General features: G+C 45.6%; 1 protein-coding gene across 2 annotated transcripts in view; it reads left to right on the forward strand.

Moving 5' to 3' along the window:
• Positions 1 to 12,342: 12,342 nt before the first annotated feature.
• Positions 12,343 to 20,069, forward strand: part of PCGF5 (polycomb group ring finger 5) — a 170,115-nt gene continuing 162,388 nt past the window's right edge. For both annotated transcript variants that reach the window (XM_075534581.1, XM_075534583.1), the window contains exon 1: positions 12,343 to 12,464. The gene's annotated coding sequence lies outside the window, so the exon portion shown is untranslated. The remainder of the gene's footprint in view (positions 12,465 to 20,069) is intronic.

Here is a 20,069-nt window from a genome sequence, read left to right on the forward strand (position 1 = left end):
ATCTGGGTTCGGGAGGCAGCACATTAAAAGAAAGGGGAAGAAAAGTGGAAGAGCCGAGTAATAGGCAAGCATTGAAAACAGCCTAGCTTTGCCTCCTTCGACCTTGGCGCCTTCTTGGACAAAGTTGTTTACACTTTCCTAGGCTTCCTCATATGTTTAGTGGACATATGAATAATGCCCATCTCATAGAATTGTGGTTAAGATTAAACAAGATACTGTGCAAAGCTGTTAACAGAAAGCTGGCCAACAATAAAGGTTGTCACTGTCATTATGGCCTGGACTTTTTGACCCTTGAAAACTTTGTAGATAAAAACAAGATGCAGATTATAACTGTAGGAATGGAGCTGCTCATGTATGCACTTCTGGTAATTAAAAAAGAAGACAAGAAACCCTATAGGTTGGTCTATGTAGATAAATTCAGGCGAAGGGGGAACATCATATGGTCCTAAAATGATAAATAATGAGAAGTGGCACAGGCTTAGTCAGTTTGAGGCAGAAATAGGGTATTGCATATTCTAAGTGAAACCTGCAGAATATTTAACATGACCCAAAATTTGCATCATGTTACAATAGTCCCATGAGGAAAATGTCCAATGAATAAATGATTTTATAGTCAAATATGTTTGGGAGGTTTAACACACTATATACCTCCACCCCCAGGTTATCCCCCTTTGAGAGATTTAAAGACTCATATTTGTGCTTTGAAGGTCCCAAGAAATCCTGTAAAAGCAAAACATACCTATCTTAAGCGCTCTGATTTTGTTTCATCCATTGCTTTCCATATAGGTTCTCTGATTGAGAATATTTCTCTTAACAACCAGTAATATTTTCGTAGCATACCTCTTTAAGTTTATAAAGTTTTCAAAGGTAGGTATCTATGGAAGTAGATCGCAGATCTTTGGAAGTTATCACCATTATCATTATTATGGAAGGCAGATACTAAATACCCAACAATTACCCTTATAAAGAAACCTAAACTAGTTGAGCCCTTGTGAGCCAAGTCATAAGAAGACTTCAGACTTAGAGAAGGCGTAACCTCCAGAAATAGCTAGAACTGTGGAAAATAGTGAGAACCAAGAAATATGAAACCTGGTCATCATTAGCCATCATCACAGTGTGCACGGCACTGTACAAAGTCTGACTGTCAAACAAAGATGGTCATTAAGGGACACAGTCCCCGTCTCTTTGAACTCTTGTCTTCTCAAGCCTGAAATGTTGAAACCATGGAATTCCTATTCATCTGGGCTTCCAAGGAAGGCATTTCAGAAACTGTCGATGGCAAAACAAACACTTTTGGAAATACATTTGTGAATTCCTAACATTATTATTTCCAAATACCATTATTCAACTCCACAGAACCAAATGAAACAGATGTTTAGGGGGCTGGTTCTAGCTTCTCTTCTTCATAGGCTGTGACTTTGCAGCTCGTACTCAACTTCTTTATATATGTGGTTCCCCTCTTTTAGAAAAATTTACAGAACCCTTGCGGCCTTGATATTTTAGAATGATAGGGTTTCTGAATCTCTCATTATTGGAAAGTAAGGCCAACTTGTGCTATAATCTTAAGGATTGGATATTGAAAAGTAAATAACCTGATGCTCACAGGAAAACCACAGGCCTGAAGAAAGCAAGAGAGCAGGAAAGACATGGCACTTCACTTGCCAGCAGAAATCTAATGGGCCCCCCAAGAAAATCTTATAGGAACTTGGGATAAAAGGTGTTTTGTAGTTTAAATTCTAAGCATTCTGCAGAAGACTATGGATGACAAGGGAAGCCCCAAATCCATTTTGCTCTCACATGGATTAAGCTTCTATTGAATCCCTTTTGACCATGGACCAGTGATATGAATAGTCTTGCTTCCAGGCAGATGTATTGGAAAGTGGATCAATGCCCTCCCTTTCTAGCCAGCACAAGGAGGGGCAATGTCCCTTAGAGACTTGCCTGGGTGTGTCCTTGATGGAGTTCACCATCCTGGGAGTCACATAATCATGAGTCATGCTCTATGAGTCATACCTGCATGCTTTGGTCAGAAGGCCCTAGACAATGCTTGTAAGTTCTTCTATGTAACATAACGTATGTGTCCCAATCATATTCCTGTTTCTGCTTCTGTAGTCCCATCCGTAACCAGGGTATATTGGTCTGCCACCAATCATGACTTTGTGACCGTTTCCTTGGTTCTCCATGTCCTATTTAAGTGGCTGTGTGACTGTGAATCTTTGGATGCCATTATCACCTCATGCTCACGGTCTCCCTCACCTGAATGATTTGTCTTTGTCCTGTTTAAGACTTAGTAAATGTTCTCCTTTAATTATACTTTAGATCTGGGGTCTCTTTTCTACCCTACCAAGGGGTAATAAATGTTTTAGTATTAACATCACCAAAGGGAAGAAGACTATTTGATGATTATGGTACAATATGGCAATGATGTTTCAGACAAAGGACTAATCTCTAAAATTTAAGAAAACTTCAATACCTCAGCATGAAAAAAACACAAACAATCCAATTAAAAGAGAGCAGAGAATATGAACAGACACTATACCCAAGAAGATATTCAGGTGGTCAACAAACATGAAGAAATGCCCGTTAGTCATTAAACTGCTAGCATCAAGTCAATTCTGACTCATATTGACCTTACATGAGCAGTAGAACTGCTCCCTAGGGCTTCCAAGACTGTAACTCTTTACAGGAACAGATGGCCTCCTCTTTCTCCTGGAATGCAGATGGTAGATTCGTACTGCTAACCTTGCAGTTAACAGCCCAGCACATGACCCACTTTTCCACCAAAGATATAAATCAAAACAACCATGAGATTGTGTTAGACAGGGTTCTCTACAGAAACAAAACTCTGAAACTTATGATGAGAGAGAGAGAGAGAGAGAGATAGATAGATACAGCACAACGGAATATAACAGCTCATTAGTCCACACAGTAGTACAGAGAGCTCAGTTCAACCCACTTCTATGAAAGAGTTAATATACTGGAAGTCCTTCAACCCATTAGGGCTGCTCAGTTGAAGGTCAAGGAAGCAGACAGTTGAGTCTTCCGTAGAGCAATGCAGGCAGTTCGGCCAGAGGCAGCAAACAGCAGGGTGTGTCACCAACAGTCAGTCAGATGACAGGATCCAACAGTCCCAAGCTCAAGTGATGTATATACCAGCAACGTGGCGAAGCAGGTGTTGAAGGAACCTCAAGCTCTAGTGACACAATCCACGGGTTGGGTGTCCCACAGGTAGTGTAGCTCACAAGTTGAGGAAGAGAACTAGCTACGGCAACCAGATGCTGGTCCAATCACCAGAGAGCAAAAGAGAGAAAGGTGGAGCTTACCAAGCCATTTATCTCTTTGTCCTCCAATCAAACGGTGACCTTATTAATCCCATATGTTCTTATTAGCCAGGTTTGTACAATAAACCTACCTATCCAAGAGATATAAACTCACCCCAGAATATGTAACAAGGTTAAAGACAAAAAAATATAGGAAACAATCTTGCTGGTAAGGGTGTGTGCAAACTGGAAGTCTCAAACACTGCTACTGGGACATGCTAGTGTAGCGTGGTGCAAACACTGGAGAAGATATGGTACTTCTTCCAAAAGTTGGAAATAGAAATACTATATAATCTAGCAAGCCTTCTTCTTGGGATATATTCCAGATAAATAAGAACCATGACATGAACAGATATATGTACAACGATGTCCACTACAGGAATATACACAATAGCAAAAAGATGGAAACAACCCAAATGCCCATCAATATCAGATAAACAAACTATGGTATATACACAATTTGGGTTACTAAAGCATATGGTGAATCTGCAAAACACTCATAACTTGGATGAACTATGAAATAAATCAAACACAACAAAACAAATATTGTTTGATCCACTATTGTAAAAAGCCATGAAAAGTTTTTCATACTAAAAATATGTTTTTATGGTCACCAAGGGTGAGAAGGGAAAGACATATTACTGAATAAAATATATTCATGAATGTGATGAAGTATTTAGGGATAAAGTTATGAAAATGTCATAGACATAACCAAACAACTTGAGAGAATGAATCATTGGGTTCATTATCCTGGAGACTCTAAGGTCAATCAGCATAACATAGACCACAAAGATAATGTTGCATATCCTACTTTGACGAGTACTGACTGGGGACTTAAAAGCTCATGAGCAGCCATCTAAGATACAACTGATGGTGTCCCCGTGCCTGGAAGAACGAAGAGCGAAGAAAACCAAAGACACTGGAAATGGTTAGCCCAACAGAATACAGGATGACGGTCAGCCTTCTTAACCCCGATACCAGAAGAACTAGCTGATGCCTGGCTAACAATACCAACGGTTCTGAGCGGGATCATATTAGATGGTACTGGATAGAGTGTGTGTGTGGGGGAATGATCACATTAGATGGTACTGGATAGAGTGGGGGGTGTGATCATATTAGAGGGTACTGGATAGAGTCGGGGGGGGGGGGAATGTGGAACAGAACTCAAAATTATTTTTTTTTAAAAACCAAACCCACGCAAACCAAAAACCTCAAAACTGGCTGGATAGAGACTGGTAGAAAGCCCCTGAATGGTAGTCACCATTCAGGGTCTCACTCCCTGTTCTAGTCTGAAATGGAACTCACATGGCTCAGTTTTCAGCTAAACATATAGACAGGGCTATAAGGAGACTATGGAATATTGAAAGTACCATGGACTGCTAAAAGGACAAACTGTCTTGTCTTGGACAGAGTGCTCCTTAGAGGTAAGGATGGCAAGACTTCATCTTACATACTTTGGCTTGCTGTCAAGAGATCCAGCCTCTGAAGAAGGACATCATGTTTGGTAACGTACAGGGGTAGAACAAAGAAAGGAAGGCCTGCAAGGAGATGCATGACCCTGTGGCTGCAACAGTGGGCTCAAGCATGGGGACAATTGTGACCATGGCACTGGCTCAGGTGGAATTTCCTTCAGCGGTGCATTGGGTCCATCTGAGTCAGAACTGACTCCCTGGTGCCTAACAACAACAACAACACAAGGATAACAATAATTGTAGTGAAGTAGCTATACATTAGAATAATCACCCATTTCAGAGACAAAGGGCAGCAGGAACCTCAAGATACAGTTCAGAGGGAAAGCACAGGAAATGGAAACAAACCACAGGGAGGGAAGCGGGTTAGTGGTGTTTACTTTGTGGGGACTGAAATCGATGACCATAAAACACATACGAACTGCTGAATGGTAAATGGATCTGCCCTGCAAACCTTCATCCAATTCACAAGGAGAAGTTTTACGTTTTGGTTTGTTTTTCCGTTGAGTTCTATGAGGGGTGCTTCTGCCAGGTTCATTCTGTGGGAGAGGAAGAGGCTGGAGACGGTGAAGTCCTTAGCAACCTATTATAGTGACACCATTGTAAAGAGAAAATGTCTTGAACCTGAGGATAGATCAGACTAGAAAGACAAGTCAGGAAGACAGCCTGATGCAGAGAAAGGACACGTAAAAAGGACAAGGAATCAAAGATTACCTACTTTAAGTCTAAAAGACTCTGAGGGTGGTGGCAACTGACAGAAACTGGGAAGTGAGGAGGGCAGTTGGCAGTGGGGAGCTCACTCTCAGATGTATTTCGAAGACAGGTAGCACAGGGGACTGAGCATGGGATGACTCGGGGTAACTAAAAAGTCTGCTTCTTGCATGTGTTTCCTCTTTAATAAAATGGGGAGTTGATCTAGAATGAATCCTTAACATCCTTCCCAGCTTCTTAAAGGCATATTAGCGGAAGTAGACAGCAGACTGCAGAGATTAAAGGGCGTTCTTAGGTACTGGGACATTAGTTAGCTGGGCTTTGATAAATGAAACTCTTATTGACTTGTTAAACATTACTACTTTATGAAAACTTAGGCAATGACACATGAAGTAAAATGAATACAACCAAATAGAGAATAGAGGCCATTTACAAAATAATTTAAGAAGTCTAAAGTAAAATGTGTAACAATGAAAGTTAGATAAACTTTATTTACAGGAGCAAGTGGTGGGAAAGTGCAGCTGCCCCACAAATATGTCTTTCCACTTCTCTTAAAATCCTGCCTGGATTTACAGCATTAAAATAAACCCGTTGAGTATATTATGTATTGTAAATGAGTATTTATTTCACATTCAGCTGTTGTCATGCTTACTGGTGAATTAATGTACCAGGCTGACAACCAACTCACTCCTTTAAGGACAGGGAACTGAGGAGACACAATTTGAAAAGGGAGGAGGCAGCTAGTGCTTTGGTCTGTATGGGATTGCTGGAGCCATCCTATTCAACAACACACAGGTGCTTGCTATACAGCAGACATGGAATCGGTTCAGGAGATAAAACAACAGACCTGATTCATTGTACCAACAGGCTAACAATCCAGAAAAAGTGGACATGAGGGTGATAAGATTTGTGGAGTTTCAAAAAGTGAGATCAGAGACTTAAAAAAGCTTGATGACTATTTCTTTCCCTCATAATTTTATAGAGGTTTGGACACTGATTTAAAGGAAGGCTGCATTATTTTGTCCCCAGTGAATCTACCTAAGGGTCGTTAATATTTAAACGGGTAGGTTGGACACTTCCTAGGCTGAGTAATGACAGGTCATTCAGTGATGGTCCTTGGATATTAGTGAAAGCTTACTATATTGGAAATTAGAAAGCATATTCCTCAGAAACCCAGCTCACTGCCATCAAGTTGAAACTGGTTCATAGGGACCCAATAGGACAGATTAGAATCACACCTATGAATTTCAAAGTGGTAACCATTTATGGAAGCAGAAAGCCTCGAACTATAGACTGTGGTAAATAACCCAATACATATAGCACCACATATTATTGGCTATGAAATATATATTTTCCTGAATTTCCCTCAAATCACATCCCTCCTCAAAAAGATTGTTGTAACTATTTGCTAGAGTAGAAAGTCTCATCTTTCTCCCGAGGAGTAACTGGTGGGTTTGAACTGATAGCTGTGCTGTTAGCAGCCCATTACACCAGTAGGGTTCCCCCTGAGAATTTCACAGTATGTGAGGCTGTTGGTAGAAAATAGAACTGACAGAAGAAATGTAGAAGAATTTGAGTCCAAAGGATAACTGAAAACATCTTTAAATAGCAAATCAGAAGAGCATTTAGCTATCACCATAACTTCAAGTAATAGAAAGAACACTGAACTAGGGCTTACTTGACTTGGGAATTAACTCTGGCTCTTGTATTTCCAGCTGGAAGTACTGATACCTGCTGACATTGTGGGGTAAGTGTTGAACTGTTAACCTCAAGGTCAGCTGTTCAAACCCACCAGTCTCTCCTGAGGAGAAATTTGAGGCAATCTGCTCCGGCGAAGATTTGTAGCGCGAAAACCCTATTTAGGGTCACTATGAATCAGAATTGACTTGATGGTAGTGGGTTTGTTTGGTTTGGTTTATATATCAGAAAGTGTGGTACGTGCTTGACTTGTAACACGTTTAATGATCACAATCTACTGAGGTAGAGTCTATCATTCTCCTATTTTATAGGAGAGGAAATTTAGCCACAGAGAAATTAAAGTTACATAATCTAAGATTCATTAAAGCTTGGATTTGAAGGCAGGCAGTTAAACTCTACTGTCATGCTTAACCAGTGTGCTATTTAAGTTACTTGGTCTTTTTGGAAAGTACAGTGGACTGCAGAAGAACAAACAAATCTGTCTTGGGAGAAGCGCAGCAAGAACGCTCCTTAGAAGGATTGTCTCACGGTCTTAGACATGAAGACAGAGCAGTCTCTGGGAAAGGACATTACGCCTGATAAAGTAGAGGGTTGGTGAAAAAGAAGGCCCTAGACGAGGCTGACACAGAGGCTTTGAAAATGGACTCAGGCTGAACAGCAATCGTGAAGGTGGTGCAGAACCTGGCAGTGTTTTGTTCTACTGCTCATAGGGGTCCCTGTGAGCTGGAATTGCCTGGATGGGAACAAGTATTCTGGGACTCAGCTCCATCACTTAAATGGAACTATTGAGCCAGCCAAAGCCTAAATTCTCCGCTTGCTCTAAAAAGATTAGACTTGTAATGATACGAATTGTATTTATTATACTTATGCTTAATCTGTGTTTCTGAGTAGTCTTGGAAAACAGATACAGAGTCAAGTTTCTGAGAGATGATCTCATTTTCTAATCTTCACATGGTTTTCCATGAAGTTGAACCATGCATAATCTTTACTATTATACCAAGAATGCTCTTCATCAATGGCCATCTGTTGTCATTCTACCCATTCTTCAAAAGTCAACTACCGTGCAAGGCTACCTCCTCCAAGTGGCCATTCTCAATCTTTGGAGATTTAGAGCAAAGGGTTGTGCTTGGGAGAACTATTTGGTTTAAGGAAAGGAAGGAGCCCTGGTGGTGGAGTGGTTACAAATTGGGCTGTGATCTGTATGGTCAGCAGTGCGAAACCAGCAGCAGTTCTGAGGGAGAAAGACTGGACTTTCTACTCCTGTAAGCAGCTCTTCTCGGAAACCCACAGGGGTCACTGTGAGCCAGCATTGACCTGATGGCAGTGAGAGCTTTGAGGAGGAAAGGAATAGATGTAAGAAAGAAGAAAGGGCCCTAGGAGACACTAGAAACCCAGAAAGGTAAGAGAACAGCAACAACACTTTCATCACAGTTATGCAGAAGGTATGGACACCCTGAATTACAGGAAAGCTTGATGTTCCGTGGTGTTGGGCACTACAAAGCCTTCACGACTTCAGGCGACGGAGTGCAAATACCACTGGGCTTTCAGATGCGTCCTTCTTTCCCTGCTCTGGTCTGTATTATCAACACTCTATTATTACCTGGGGCCCTGGTGGCGTAGTGGGTTATGTGTTTGGCTGCCTACTGAAAGGTCAACAGTTTGAAAGCACCAGCTGCTCCTTAGGGAAAGAGAAGCTATCAGGTCCTATGACATGTCACCGTCTGGGGAACACTCAGGGCAGTTCTGCCCTGCCCTCTGAGGTTGCTATGAGTCAGAATTGAGTCAATGGCAGTGAGTTTAGGGGTTCTTTTCTGTCTGTATGATGGAGATTCTGACCCCTGTCCTTGGACCTCTGGTCTGTTGGTTTTTCTTGCTTTGTACCAGTAGGTGTCCAGTGGTGCCCGGCTAGTAGGTATGCAAAGAACCCACTGTCATTAAGTTGATTCTGACACATAGCAGCCCTACAGGACAGAATAGAACTGTCCATTTGGGTTTCTGACACTGTACATTTTTCTAGGAGCAGAAAGTCTCATATTTCTCTCTTGTAGCCACTAGTGGGTTTGAACTACTGGCCCAGTGGTTAGCAACTCAATGCATAACCTACTACACCAATCGAGCATGAGGCAAGGATTCAAAGCAATGATAAGTAGAATGTGCCTAGAGGGGGCAACTCTCCACACCTACCATAGGAACCTGGTTATCTCCTTCAGATGGACCAAAGTTGTGGTTCTTCTTGCTTGGGAAGGAAGACAACAAGTAAGATGACAAGAGATTCTGTGGAGAGAAGTAGAGGTAGTATGTGGGAACACAAGGAGACATGTGAGAGCCACAGAGCAAAGCAATCGTCTTGGTGCAAGCGAGTATAGATGGGGAAAAGAGAAACAAACAAGTCAAGTGGGAGGGGAAAGAGCAAGTGACTTGAGACTTGTTTGGAGGTTCTAGCAGGGGAGCGCAGCTACTCGTATACCCTTGACCGAAGGACGGTCTTCCTTCTCATCGGGGAAGGTCGTCCTCTTCAACCGAGCACGCAGCTTCGGGAGGGACGCACATGGAGCGGTGAGGGAGGAAGGGGACACCCGCCTAGCCAGCCAGATCAGCCGAATCAACCCTGGCGATCAATGGGGTGACAGATGTCGCAGCCAGATCGCCCTCACATCCTGAGCAAGTGACTTAAGATGAAGAATCTGAACTGTCCCTGCAGAATCCCACCTGAAGGGAGTCCCAGAACAACCTGTGCGCCCCCCCCCCCCCCAGTCTGCAGTGCTAGTTCCTTGCCATTGGACTCATGTCCACTCTTTTAACCCCTGCTCTGGTCCCTACTGTAGGGATTTTGACTCCTGTCCTCTGTCCTCAGGAGCCCTGGTAATAATTGCAGGTTGGGCTGCAAGCTGAAAGGTCACCAGTTCAAAATCACCAGCTGCTCCATAGGAGAAAGATGAGACTTTCGGCTCCCATAAAGAGTCATAGTCTTGGAAACCCACAGTTGCGGTTGTACCCTATTGGGTTTCTATGAGTGGGAATCAACTTGATGGCAGTAAATTTGGTGTTTGGCTTGGTCTTCTGTCTTCTGGTCTACTGGCTTCTCCTGCTTTCTACCAGTGGGTGGCCAAGAGGGATGTTGGAGGGTGGGAACAAAGACACCAGGTTGTCTCTTCCCCTCTCTCTTCCCCTCTGCTTCATTTGTGGTTCCCAATGAATAACCCTTTTCCTTGTTGCCTGGCAGCTTCCTCGATTTGTCCCTCTAGCCCTAGTGAGGAGTTGTTTTCAGGAACTGCCAATCTCAGAATTACCTCATCACACCCCCCCCCCCCCCCCCCCCCCCCCCCGTTACATTTCCACTTCTTCTGACATCTTTGTAACTAATTCGCTCTGTTAAAAGTATCACTATTGGATTATCTGGGAGAGAATTAAAAGTATCACTATTGGATTATCTGGGAGAGAAAACTTTTACTTTCACTTGGATTCATGGGAGTTCAAAGACATTCTTCCTCCAATGGGGTGAGAAACTGTACACTGAATGAGAGTGATACCCAGCCGTCCTGGGAGCCAGGCTCTACTTCTCCAGTGTTTGCAGGGAGAAATCCACAGTGGCGTTCGAGGGAGGGGAGACTTGTCACCTAGACATTGCCTGTAAAATGATTGTGTTCATGTCTAGTCTTTTGTGCTTTACTCTAGTCACGTCGAGCCCTTGGCCCTTGGCTTAGGGAACATCTTTAAAATTCAGTTTTATCCATCCAAGGATTAGCTCTAGAGAACTAATAGCTTGGAGTAGTTGGGAGAAAACACAGAGACACTGGAAAATTGGAAGGCCTTTTCAGTTTTTACAAGTGATTCCTTTGCAAATTGAAACCTATGAACTGGCTTATCTGGAGACCCGGAACTGCAGACATTCAAAAGCAAACTAAGTCATACCATTTCATGGCCCTCACACCCACAGCTGGGTAAAACCAGACTCCCTAAGAAGCCCACAATTTGTTGGGGGCACCACAGAGCAGTGGTGACTGGCCCTATCCACCTCCACCTCCCCAGGCCCGATTGATGTCAGCCATAAATTTGGATATGGTTGGTTACATGTTGGTCTGCGACCTGCAAGGTCCGCAATTTGAAACTACCATCAGCTCTGCGAGAGAAAGAAGGGGCTTTCTACTCCCATAAAGTTGCAGTCCTACCCTGTCCTAAAAGGTCCCTCTAAGTCAGCATCGGCTCCATGGCAGTGTCTGGTCTAGGTTTGCTTTAGCTCAGGGAGGCTGCACGGAGATGGCACACACGAAGTTACAAGGAACAGACTCTGACAGATCAAGGAAGGAACTATTCAACGAAGGGGCAGAAAAGAGTGGAGTCAAAATCCAGTGTGAAAAGACAGAGGCATTTGAGGTGTCGTCTGCATGGGGACTTAGGGGAGGTATGGGAGAGTGGAAAAGGTTGACAGGTGGAGGCCCAGCCAGCCATGGGAGGACGCTGAGGCTAAGGAATTGGGGCTTGAGGCTATGGTAAGTGGTCGGAAGATCCTGAGCTTCAATGGGGCAAGGTCACATCTGGGAAGGCAACTTTTGAGGGCCGATCTGATCGGAGGACAGATAAGAAACTGGGAAGCTGGCGGCTGGGGAAGGATCTGTGTGAGCCCCCTGGCAGCTTGAATCACGAAGCCTCAGCTTGACTGCTGCCAAAGGGGCCTGTCTGAGATGCAGCTCTCTCCGTTCAAGGGCAAGCTTCGGCCGTCTATGGAGGGAAGGGAAAAAGAAGGGGGCAAAAGGTGTCCCTTCTGGGGCTGCAGGAGAGGAAACCTCCACTCTGCGAAGTTTGCGATTTCTCCTTGCCAAGGTCGGGCCACTACAGGTGGGCGATCCGAGCCCTGGGCCAACGCGGAGTTCCACGTCGGTCCAGGGCAGCGCCGCGGGCCGAGCCTGGCGGGGCGCTCCGGGAACTGCGCGGCGGGCGGGCGGGCGGAGGAGGCGGGGCGGCGGCGGCGGCGAGGGGCCGTGCCCCAGTTTGTGTCCAATCAGGGAGTGCGGGCTGTGCCCGAGCCGGGCAGCACGCGTAAACAAACCGCGGCCACTCCCCCGCCCCTTCGGCGCGCTCGCCCCGCGCCCGCCGCCGCCGTCGCCGCCGCCGCGGGCTCCGCTCTCCGCTCTCCGCGCGCCGGCCGGGCCGGCCCCGCCCCCGCCCCGCCCCCCCGCCGGCGCGGGCTCCCTCACCTCCGGCCCCACGCGCGCGCGCACCACGCGCCCCGCGCGGCCCGCCCGGATCGTGGCCTCTGGAGAGCGAGGTAAGCGCGACGCGCGGGAGTCCCGCGCTGCGTCCCCGCCCCGCGGGGCCCCGGGAAGTTCCGGGCGTCGCTCTTGGCCGTTGGGCCGCGGGGGAAGCCCCAGACGCGGGCCCGGGCCGGCGCGGCGCCCCGGGGACACAAGTTGCCCAACCTGCCCCGGGCGCGGGCTCGCGGGATGCGCCTCCCGGGGGAGCGTCGCCGGGAGCGCGGCGGGGCCCGCGGGGCGCGGCGCTGGAGGCGCGGTGGGGCCCCGGGAGGGCCGCGCGCAACTTTCTCCTCCCCGCGAGGGGCGCCTGCCAGCTCCCCGCCGCCAGCCCCGGCCGCGGGCCCCGCCGCGGAGCCGCCGGCTCCCGGGCTGGAGGGAGCCCAGGAAATGTGTTCGAAGGAGCTGACGCAGTTGGTGACGCTCGCGGCTTCCTGACGGGGGACCTGCACCCAGGGAGGGACGAGCCCGGGCGCCGCGCCGCTTCCCCCCTCACCCACAAGCCCCGGAGTGTGGGTGGGCGCCGCGCGCCGGGGCGCCGAGGTCGGGGGGCCGCCGGCTCGGGGTGCGAGTATCTGCTCCTGGCCGGCGGACGGGCCCCGGCAGCGCGCGTCGCTTCCGTTTTTGATTAGCTCAGGTTATTATATAAGATGTCAGGGCGAGGGAAGAAGGCGCGTGGGGGGTTGGAGGGGGGTGGAGACCCACCTGTGCGACCTCGGCGCCCCCCTTGACCCGTAGTGGGGGGCGGGCATTCCCACCGGTCCCGTCCCCACCCCGTGAGCCCTCCGGACAGCGGCCCCCCGCGCCTTTTCTCCTCTCCTTGCCCAGGCTGGGGCTACACCTTTCTGGCTCCAGGCATTTGTACTTTGAAACATTTGTTTCGTAGTAACGGAGCGGAGTGTGCGGGGCAGGGATAGTACCGAACCGGTGGCCAGAGCTCCTGGGCGTGAATGACTCACCGCCCCGCGGGCCAGGCAGAGTGATTCATGCGGGGTACACGCGCGTCCTATCTGTGTGCTTCCGACCGGGGAAGAGCGCCCTTCTGCAGGGATGACGTCCGGAGAGGCAGGGGGCGGGGAGGGGGAGGCGGTTCTTGCAAAAGGGCGGCATTTGAGTCTTACGTTGTGTTGTTTCATTTCTTCCACAATAACCCCCAGGGGTGTCAGGCTCCCCAGATTTGTTAAAGGCTTGTTTCACGCTCTTGGAAAGGTTACATTGACGGAATGTGAGGAGCTCTGATTCGCTACAGGGCTGGGTCTAGTCTCATTCACAACTTGGAGTGTCTGGGGAGCTGTCAGGGTGCCCAGGACGTTCTTTCAGTGATTGCCATCGCTTAAGGACCCCTAAAAAGAAATGCCAGCAGGTCTTAGAACAAGTCACTCTTCAAATGATTTTTAGCCAAATCCAAAAAACAACCGTGAAATCAGACCTTTTCGCACTGATGGGTCTTAAAGACTAACTTGCCACGTTCGCACTGCACCCCACACCTGTGAGATCGAGAGGGAATTTTGCTCATGATGTACGGCTCAGCTCAAATGGCCAAAGGCCTTCTTGATCACCTCCAGTAGCTCCCTAGTTCACCCCACCTCCATAGCCCGATTTTACTTGCTTCATCAAACCAAAACCTAACTCACCGCCATCTAGTTGATGCCGATTTATAGGTCGGGGTAGAAAAGCCTCTGTGAGTTTCCAACACTGGAGAAAGGAGTAGAAAGCTCCCTTTTTCTCCCAAGGAGTAGGGTGGTGGTTTCAAACTGTCGACCTTGCCAGAAGTAGCCCAACTGTAACCACTACACCACCAGACTACCTGGTTATTTTGTTGACGAATTGTTGGAGTTCCATGTCTGTTGTTAGTTGTGTGGGAATCTGTCCAGATGCTTGGTGACCCCTGTGTGCAGCATAGAATTGCCCCCAAAGGCATTTCAAGGCTGGGACCTTTTGGAAGCAGATGGACAGTCCTAACTTCTGAGGTGCTCCAGGTGGGATTGAACTGCCAACATTTAAAATTATTACTGGGTTGTGGCTTTCAAAAAAATCCCTCCACGTTGATGAATTCAGAGCCTGGCATTAGTTGGTCACTATCATTAGTTGGATCAATGGTTTGTGACCCCTTAATTGCCATTGAGTAGATTCTGCCCTTTCCAGATTTCATGTAGGACTGTGTGTGACAGTTCAAATTCACAGCGAGACACAGTCTTCACTTACTTTTTATCGACTTCTTCCTCCTTTGTAGGAGGAGAGTTTGAACATCATTCCCTAAAGAAGTTTGTTATTGTTGTTGCTGTGTGCCGTAGAGCTCTGACTCACAGAGATCCTCTGTTCAGCACAGCGGGTCCTGTGCCATCCTCCCAACTCTTCTTATGTCTGAGCCCATTTTTGCAGCCACCGTGTCAATCGATCTTGCCAAGGTTCTTCCTCTTTCTCTGTCCCCCTATTTTACCAAGCATGGCTTCCTTTACCAGGGACTAGTCTTTCCTGATAACAGGACCAAAGTACATGAGACAAAGTCTCCATCCTTGCTTCTAAGGAGCATTCTAGCTGTACTTCTTCCAGGACAGATTTGCTTGTTCTTTTGACTGTCCATGCCCTTCAGTATTCTTTGCCATATTTCAAATGCACTGATTCTTCATCAGTGTCCACCTTTCCTATGCATAACTATCACATGTCAGTTTGCTGTATTGTGGTGCTTCTATGTCAACGTGTGTGCTTCTGTGATGTTAAGGGTTTTCAAATACCAGTAGGGTCACCCAAAGAGAATTGGTTTCAATAGAGCCTACAGATTAAGACCACTAGCAAGAAGAAGGAATAGGCTATCCACTTCTGAGGAACTAGCCATTGAAAAGCTTATTAAAAAGAGTTCAGGATTGAGGGGAATCATGACTCTCATTACAAGGAAGTGCATAACTTTATAAATTAATAGATGATTTAAAATAATATCCATTCATTGGGGAATAAGTACAGACACGGAAGTAGAAATCAGCCAAGTCAGATTCCCACGGTACCATGTCTCCACCCATATTTGAAATATAACGGGGCTTCAAAAAGCTAGTGGGAAATGACATTATCTTTTCCCTCCATTTTCAATGGTTTATTGGCATATAATTCATGTATCATAAAATGCAATAGTTCAAGCACATTAAAAAGAGCTGTACCATCATCACTACAATCAGTTTTAGAACATTTTCTTCAACCTTCTACTCATTATTACCTCCCCATTTCCCCGACCATTAGTCTGGTTACTGTCTCTATAGACTTACCTATCCTGGATTAAACATACAGAAAAACATGTAAAAACCAACAAACTAACCAGAAAGTAAAAAAGATTTAAAAACTCAATTGAAAAGAGAGCAGAAGATATTAAAAACTAGAACAAATTTAAATGGATCATAGGGAAGATCAAATGATAGGGTGTTAAATTTTAACCTGACGGCATCTGCAACAATCCATTTTCCAATGGATAACATGCATTCTGTATGTTAGTAAGCCTATTCACATCCCTGGTCCATGGTCAGAAGGGATTCTCCAGGGGCTTAATCCATGTGTATTTCCCATTCACTTAAAAAAAAAAAATTGAAACAGCTTTACAACAATTCTCAAGGAAAATCAAATGATAAGATACTACATTTTAACCCAACTACATCTGCCATAATCGACTTTACTATGTTCTCTGTCCGATAACAGGGCTATTCACATCCCTCAACTATGATTGTAGGGGAGTCACCGAGGCTAAATCTATGTTTGGACCTTGAAAATGGATTTTGGGCATCCTCTGTCATCCATCACCTCTTACAAACCAGGTGTTCACAATTTGACCTCTGATGCCATTCCCTCCTTTAGATTTGGATTTTAATTACAATCCTTTGATCAGACAGGCTGGTGTGCTTCTTACTTGTTGACGCCTCACTTAGATGGCTGTGCATTATCTTTTGTTTTCACTTCTCCACAAACTTTTGAAGCACCTTTATACTGACATTTCTGTGTTCCTCCCTCACCACTCCCTGGGTACCATCTTCAAATTCAGCTGCAGTTTGGAAAGGTTCATAGTAGGTAGCACTTAAGGGAAGTATTAATTTAACTAAATGAAGATAAGAATTATATCTCCCAGGAAGGCTTTTCTCTGATGATTTGTTGTTATTATTAGTGTTAATAACTTAATTTCCCAGAAGAGTAGATAAAAGGAGTTACTCAAATTGTATGTTAAACATCCTACTTGAATGTAATCATAAAGAATCCACTTAAAGTTATATGTCAGTGATGTAACAGCAGTTTTCATTTGGAGGATTATAAAATACTCTTTAATACATGTTATATTATTTGGAATAATAACTTTTGGAGGCAGATCAATCAGCGGCAATCACCTAGCAATGTTTTCAGAACTTCAGTCCTTCAAAATCACTGCTGAAGGAAAGTGGGCATCTAGCAGTCCCTTTCCATAAGAATAGCTGTGACCATTTTCAGAAGTATAGTGTCAAGAGTGAGTTCTGAGAAGATAGAATTTTAGCGATAAAAGGAACGTATGATCCCCTAATAAAATGTTTTTTTTTTAAAAAAAGGAAAAGCTAAACACCAAGTTTATATGAAAAGGAAGTAGGCCTGGATAAATAAGCACTACTAAAGAAGAAGAAAAAAGGAAACTTGAAATTGCTTTGCACAATTCATTTCTTTTATTAATCCCTTTCTCAAGGAAACTAAGGGGCCTCCGTGGAGATGATCAGTAAGCATCGGGCTGCTACCCCCAAAGTATATTGTTCAAACTTACCAGCGGTGACTCCGGAGAAAGATACGCCTGTCCTGCTCCCATGACAATTTCACAGCCCCAGAACCCTGCACAGGGTCACCGTGAGTGGGAATTGATGTGATAGCAGAGGGCCAGTGGGGGCAGGCAGGGGTGTAGAGTGCCGAGGAAACTAGACACAGTGAAGGCCTGGACTAAAACCAAGGCCCTAGATGATGCAGTTGGTTAACACACTTGGTTGCTAACCAAAGCAAGTTGGAGATTCAAATCCACATAGAGTCACCTTGGAAGGAAAACGTAGAAACTCAGCACAGTTCTACTCTGAATAATGGGGGTGAAGAGGGTTATCATGAGCCTGAATTGATTTGGGGGCATCTGGTTTCTGTTTTCTGACCCTGATTCACTCCCACTTTGTGCTCAAGTTATTGGGAGTCCATTAAGAGCTCCCCTAGGTGTGGAATGAATGGTTTCTGCCACTACTCATTAGTCAGCCTCTTCTCAACTCTCCGATATTATGTGTACTCCATTGTGCTTTTAACATCTCTGCATTCAACAAATACTTATTTAATGTGACTGGGAAAATGTACTTTATGTTGAAAAATATTTAGGAATTTAAAAAGAACAACAGGAAAACTCTTTCACAGACTAAAGTTTTTGACGAATGAGCCCAAATATAAGTAGAAATTAATCTTCAAATTAAATCTACAACTTATACAGTCACTAAGCTGTAAGAGTATTTAATTTTCATGCTTTCAAAATTTCAGCTAAAATTGCTTACAACTTGTTAATGTGCCTGCTTGCTTAGTTGGCATGAATCTCCACGGAAGAAATACTAAGAGTCCAGACATCTGATAGTTCTTGCTTCTGCTACCAGTGCCCCAAAGAAAAGCCTGGGTTTGCCAGCCAGACAGAATTGGGGCTACAAATCAGCTCTGCTTCTAATGTAAGGAAAGAGCTCCATGGCAAGTTACTCAGTATTTTTGACCATCAGTTTCCTCATCTTTCAAATGGGAGCCAGTACCACCTTCCCTAAGAATGGTTGTGAGCTGGAGTATTGTACACAAAGACCTCAGTGTAGGCTGTGGTTCAGTTAGTTGCTGTCTGGAGTTAACGTTCACAGTGGCCATGTGCACAACAGAACAGACTGTTGCCTGGCTGCATCATTCTCAGTCACTGCAGTGTTCAAGTCTATCCTTGAGTTCACTCAGCCAATCCATCTCACTGCAGGTGTCCTGTGCCCCTCTCGACCCTCTACTTTGCCACGTGTGTCCTCTGGTGATTGATCCTTCCTGCTGGCATGTTCAAAGCAAGGGAGTCAGAGTGTTCTGTTGTGACCCTTATGAAAACTATGACATGTCCAGTTGACTCATTCTCAGAAGTGGATCACCAAGCTTTTCTGCCTAGCCTGTCTTAGTCTGGAAATTGCCAAACCCTGGCTACCATGGTGATTCTGCTGGAATTTGAAATACTGAGGGCATGGCTTCCAGCTTCATAGCAACATGAAGGCCACCACAGCTTGACAAACTGATAGCTGGATGGTGGTCATGTAGACGTTTATTGTTAGGCGCTGCTGAGATAGTTCCTACACATTCCAACCCCATGAACAGCAAAAGAAAAATGCCATGCCCACAATTGCTGTTATGTGTGAGTCCATTGCTGGAGCCTCTGTGTCAGTCCCTCTTTTGGAGGGTCATCCTCTCTTTCGACAACTCCCGCCTGTACCAAGCAGGATGTCCTTTTCCAGGGACTGTTCCCCCCTAGTAACATGTCTAAAGTAGGGGAGATGAAGTCTCATCATCCTCTCTTCTAACAAAACATTCTATCTGTACTTTGTCCAAGGCAGATTTGTTTATTCTTCAGGCCACCCATGGTACTGCCAATATTTTTTCATCTTAATTCAAATGCATCAATTCTTATCAAAGTTTACTTATTTATTGGCCAGTTTGGACATGCTTGTGAGATGATGAAGAGGCTTACGACTCTATAATCCCTAAACTGGAAGAACTAGATGGTGCCGAGATACCACTACCAGTTACTTAAAAAGTATGCCATTAGAACGTTCTGTGTAGAATGGAAGGAAAGTGTGGGACAAAACTCAAAATCACAAGACCACTAGGCTTAGTGGTCAGAAAGAGATCAGAGGTACTCCTCTGACTTGGGCTCTCACCTTTCACAGCTAGACCAGAACTCACCTCCACGTTAGAATAACCAACCATTGAAGATCAAGAGGGGTCAAAGGTCAGAAGATTAGGAAAGAAAGAAGTATGGATACGGGAAACGGAGGAACTGGGATAAGTGATGGTACACTAAGAGCATTATAATAGCTTAGTTTAATCAGAATATGTATGCCAGCGATCTTCAAAGTTTTTAAACAGGGGGGCAGTTCACTGTCCCTCAGACCTGTTGGAGGGCCGGACTATAGTTTAAAAAAAAACTATGAACAAATTCCTATACACACTGCACATATCTTATTTTGAAGTTAAGAAACAAACGGGGCAAGACTACCCGGTGGGCCGGATAAATGTCCTCAGCGGGCCGCATGTGGCCCGCAGGCCGTAGTTTGAGGATGCCTGATGTATGCATTCAGGAAGGGGTGCTAACTACAGGGAACCTCAGGGACATTGGAGCAGATTATATAATCCTAGGTACACACCATGCATCCATTTCTACCCAAACCTTGGTGCACCACGCCATGACCTAAACATCATGATGACCTCAGTTGCTGACCACGCAGGCAGCATGACATCACACAGGGGCTGCGCCAGAAGACTTCATAGAGAGGTCCAGTTGAATGAACTGAGTTCTGCCCTGAAGCTGCCTACACCCTTTGGACTGAGGGCTCAGGTCTTCAAATGGGAGAGGAGGCAGAGAGTGGCAGTCGCTGGAC

Source organism: Tenrec ecaudatus, chromosome 16 (genome assembly GCF_050624435.1).
Source record: "Tenrec ecaudatus isolate mTenEca1 chromosome 16, mTenEca1.hap1, whole genome shotgun sequence".
In the NCBI taxonomy this organism is placed as follows: domain Eukaryota; kingdom Metazoa; phylum Chordata; class Mammalia; order Afrosoricida; family Tenrecidae; genus Tenrec; species Tenrec ecaudatus.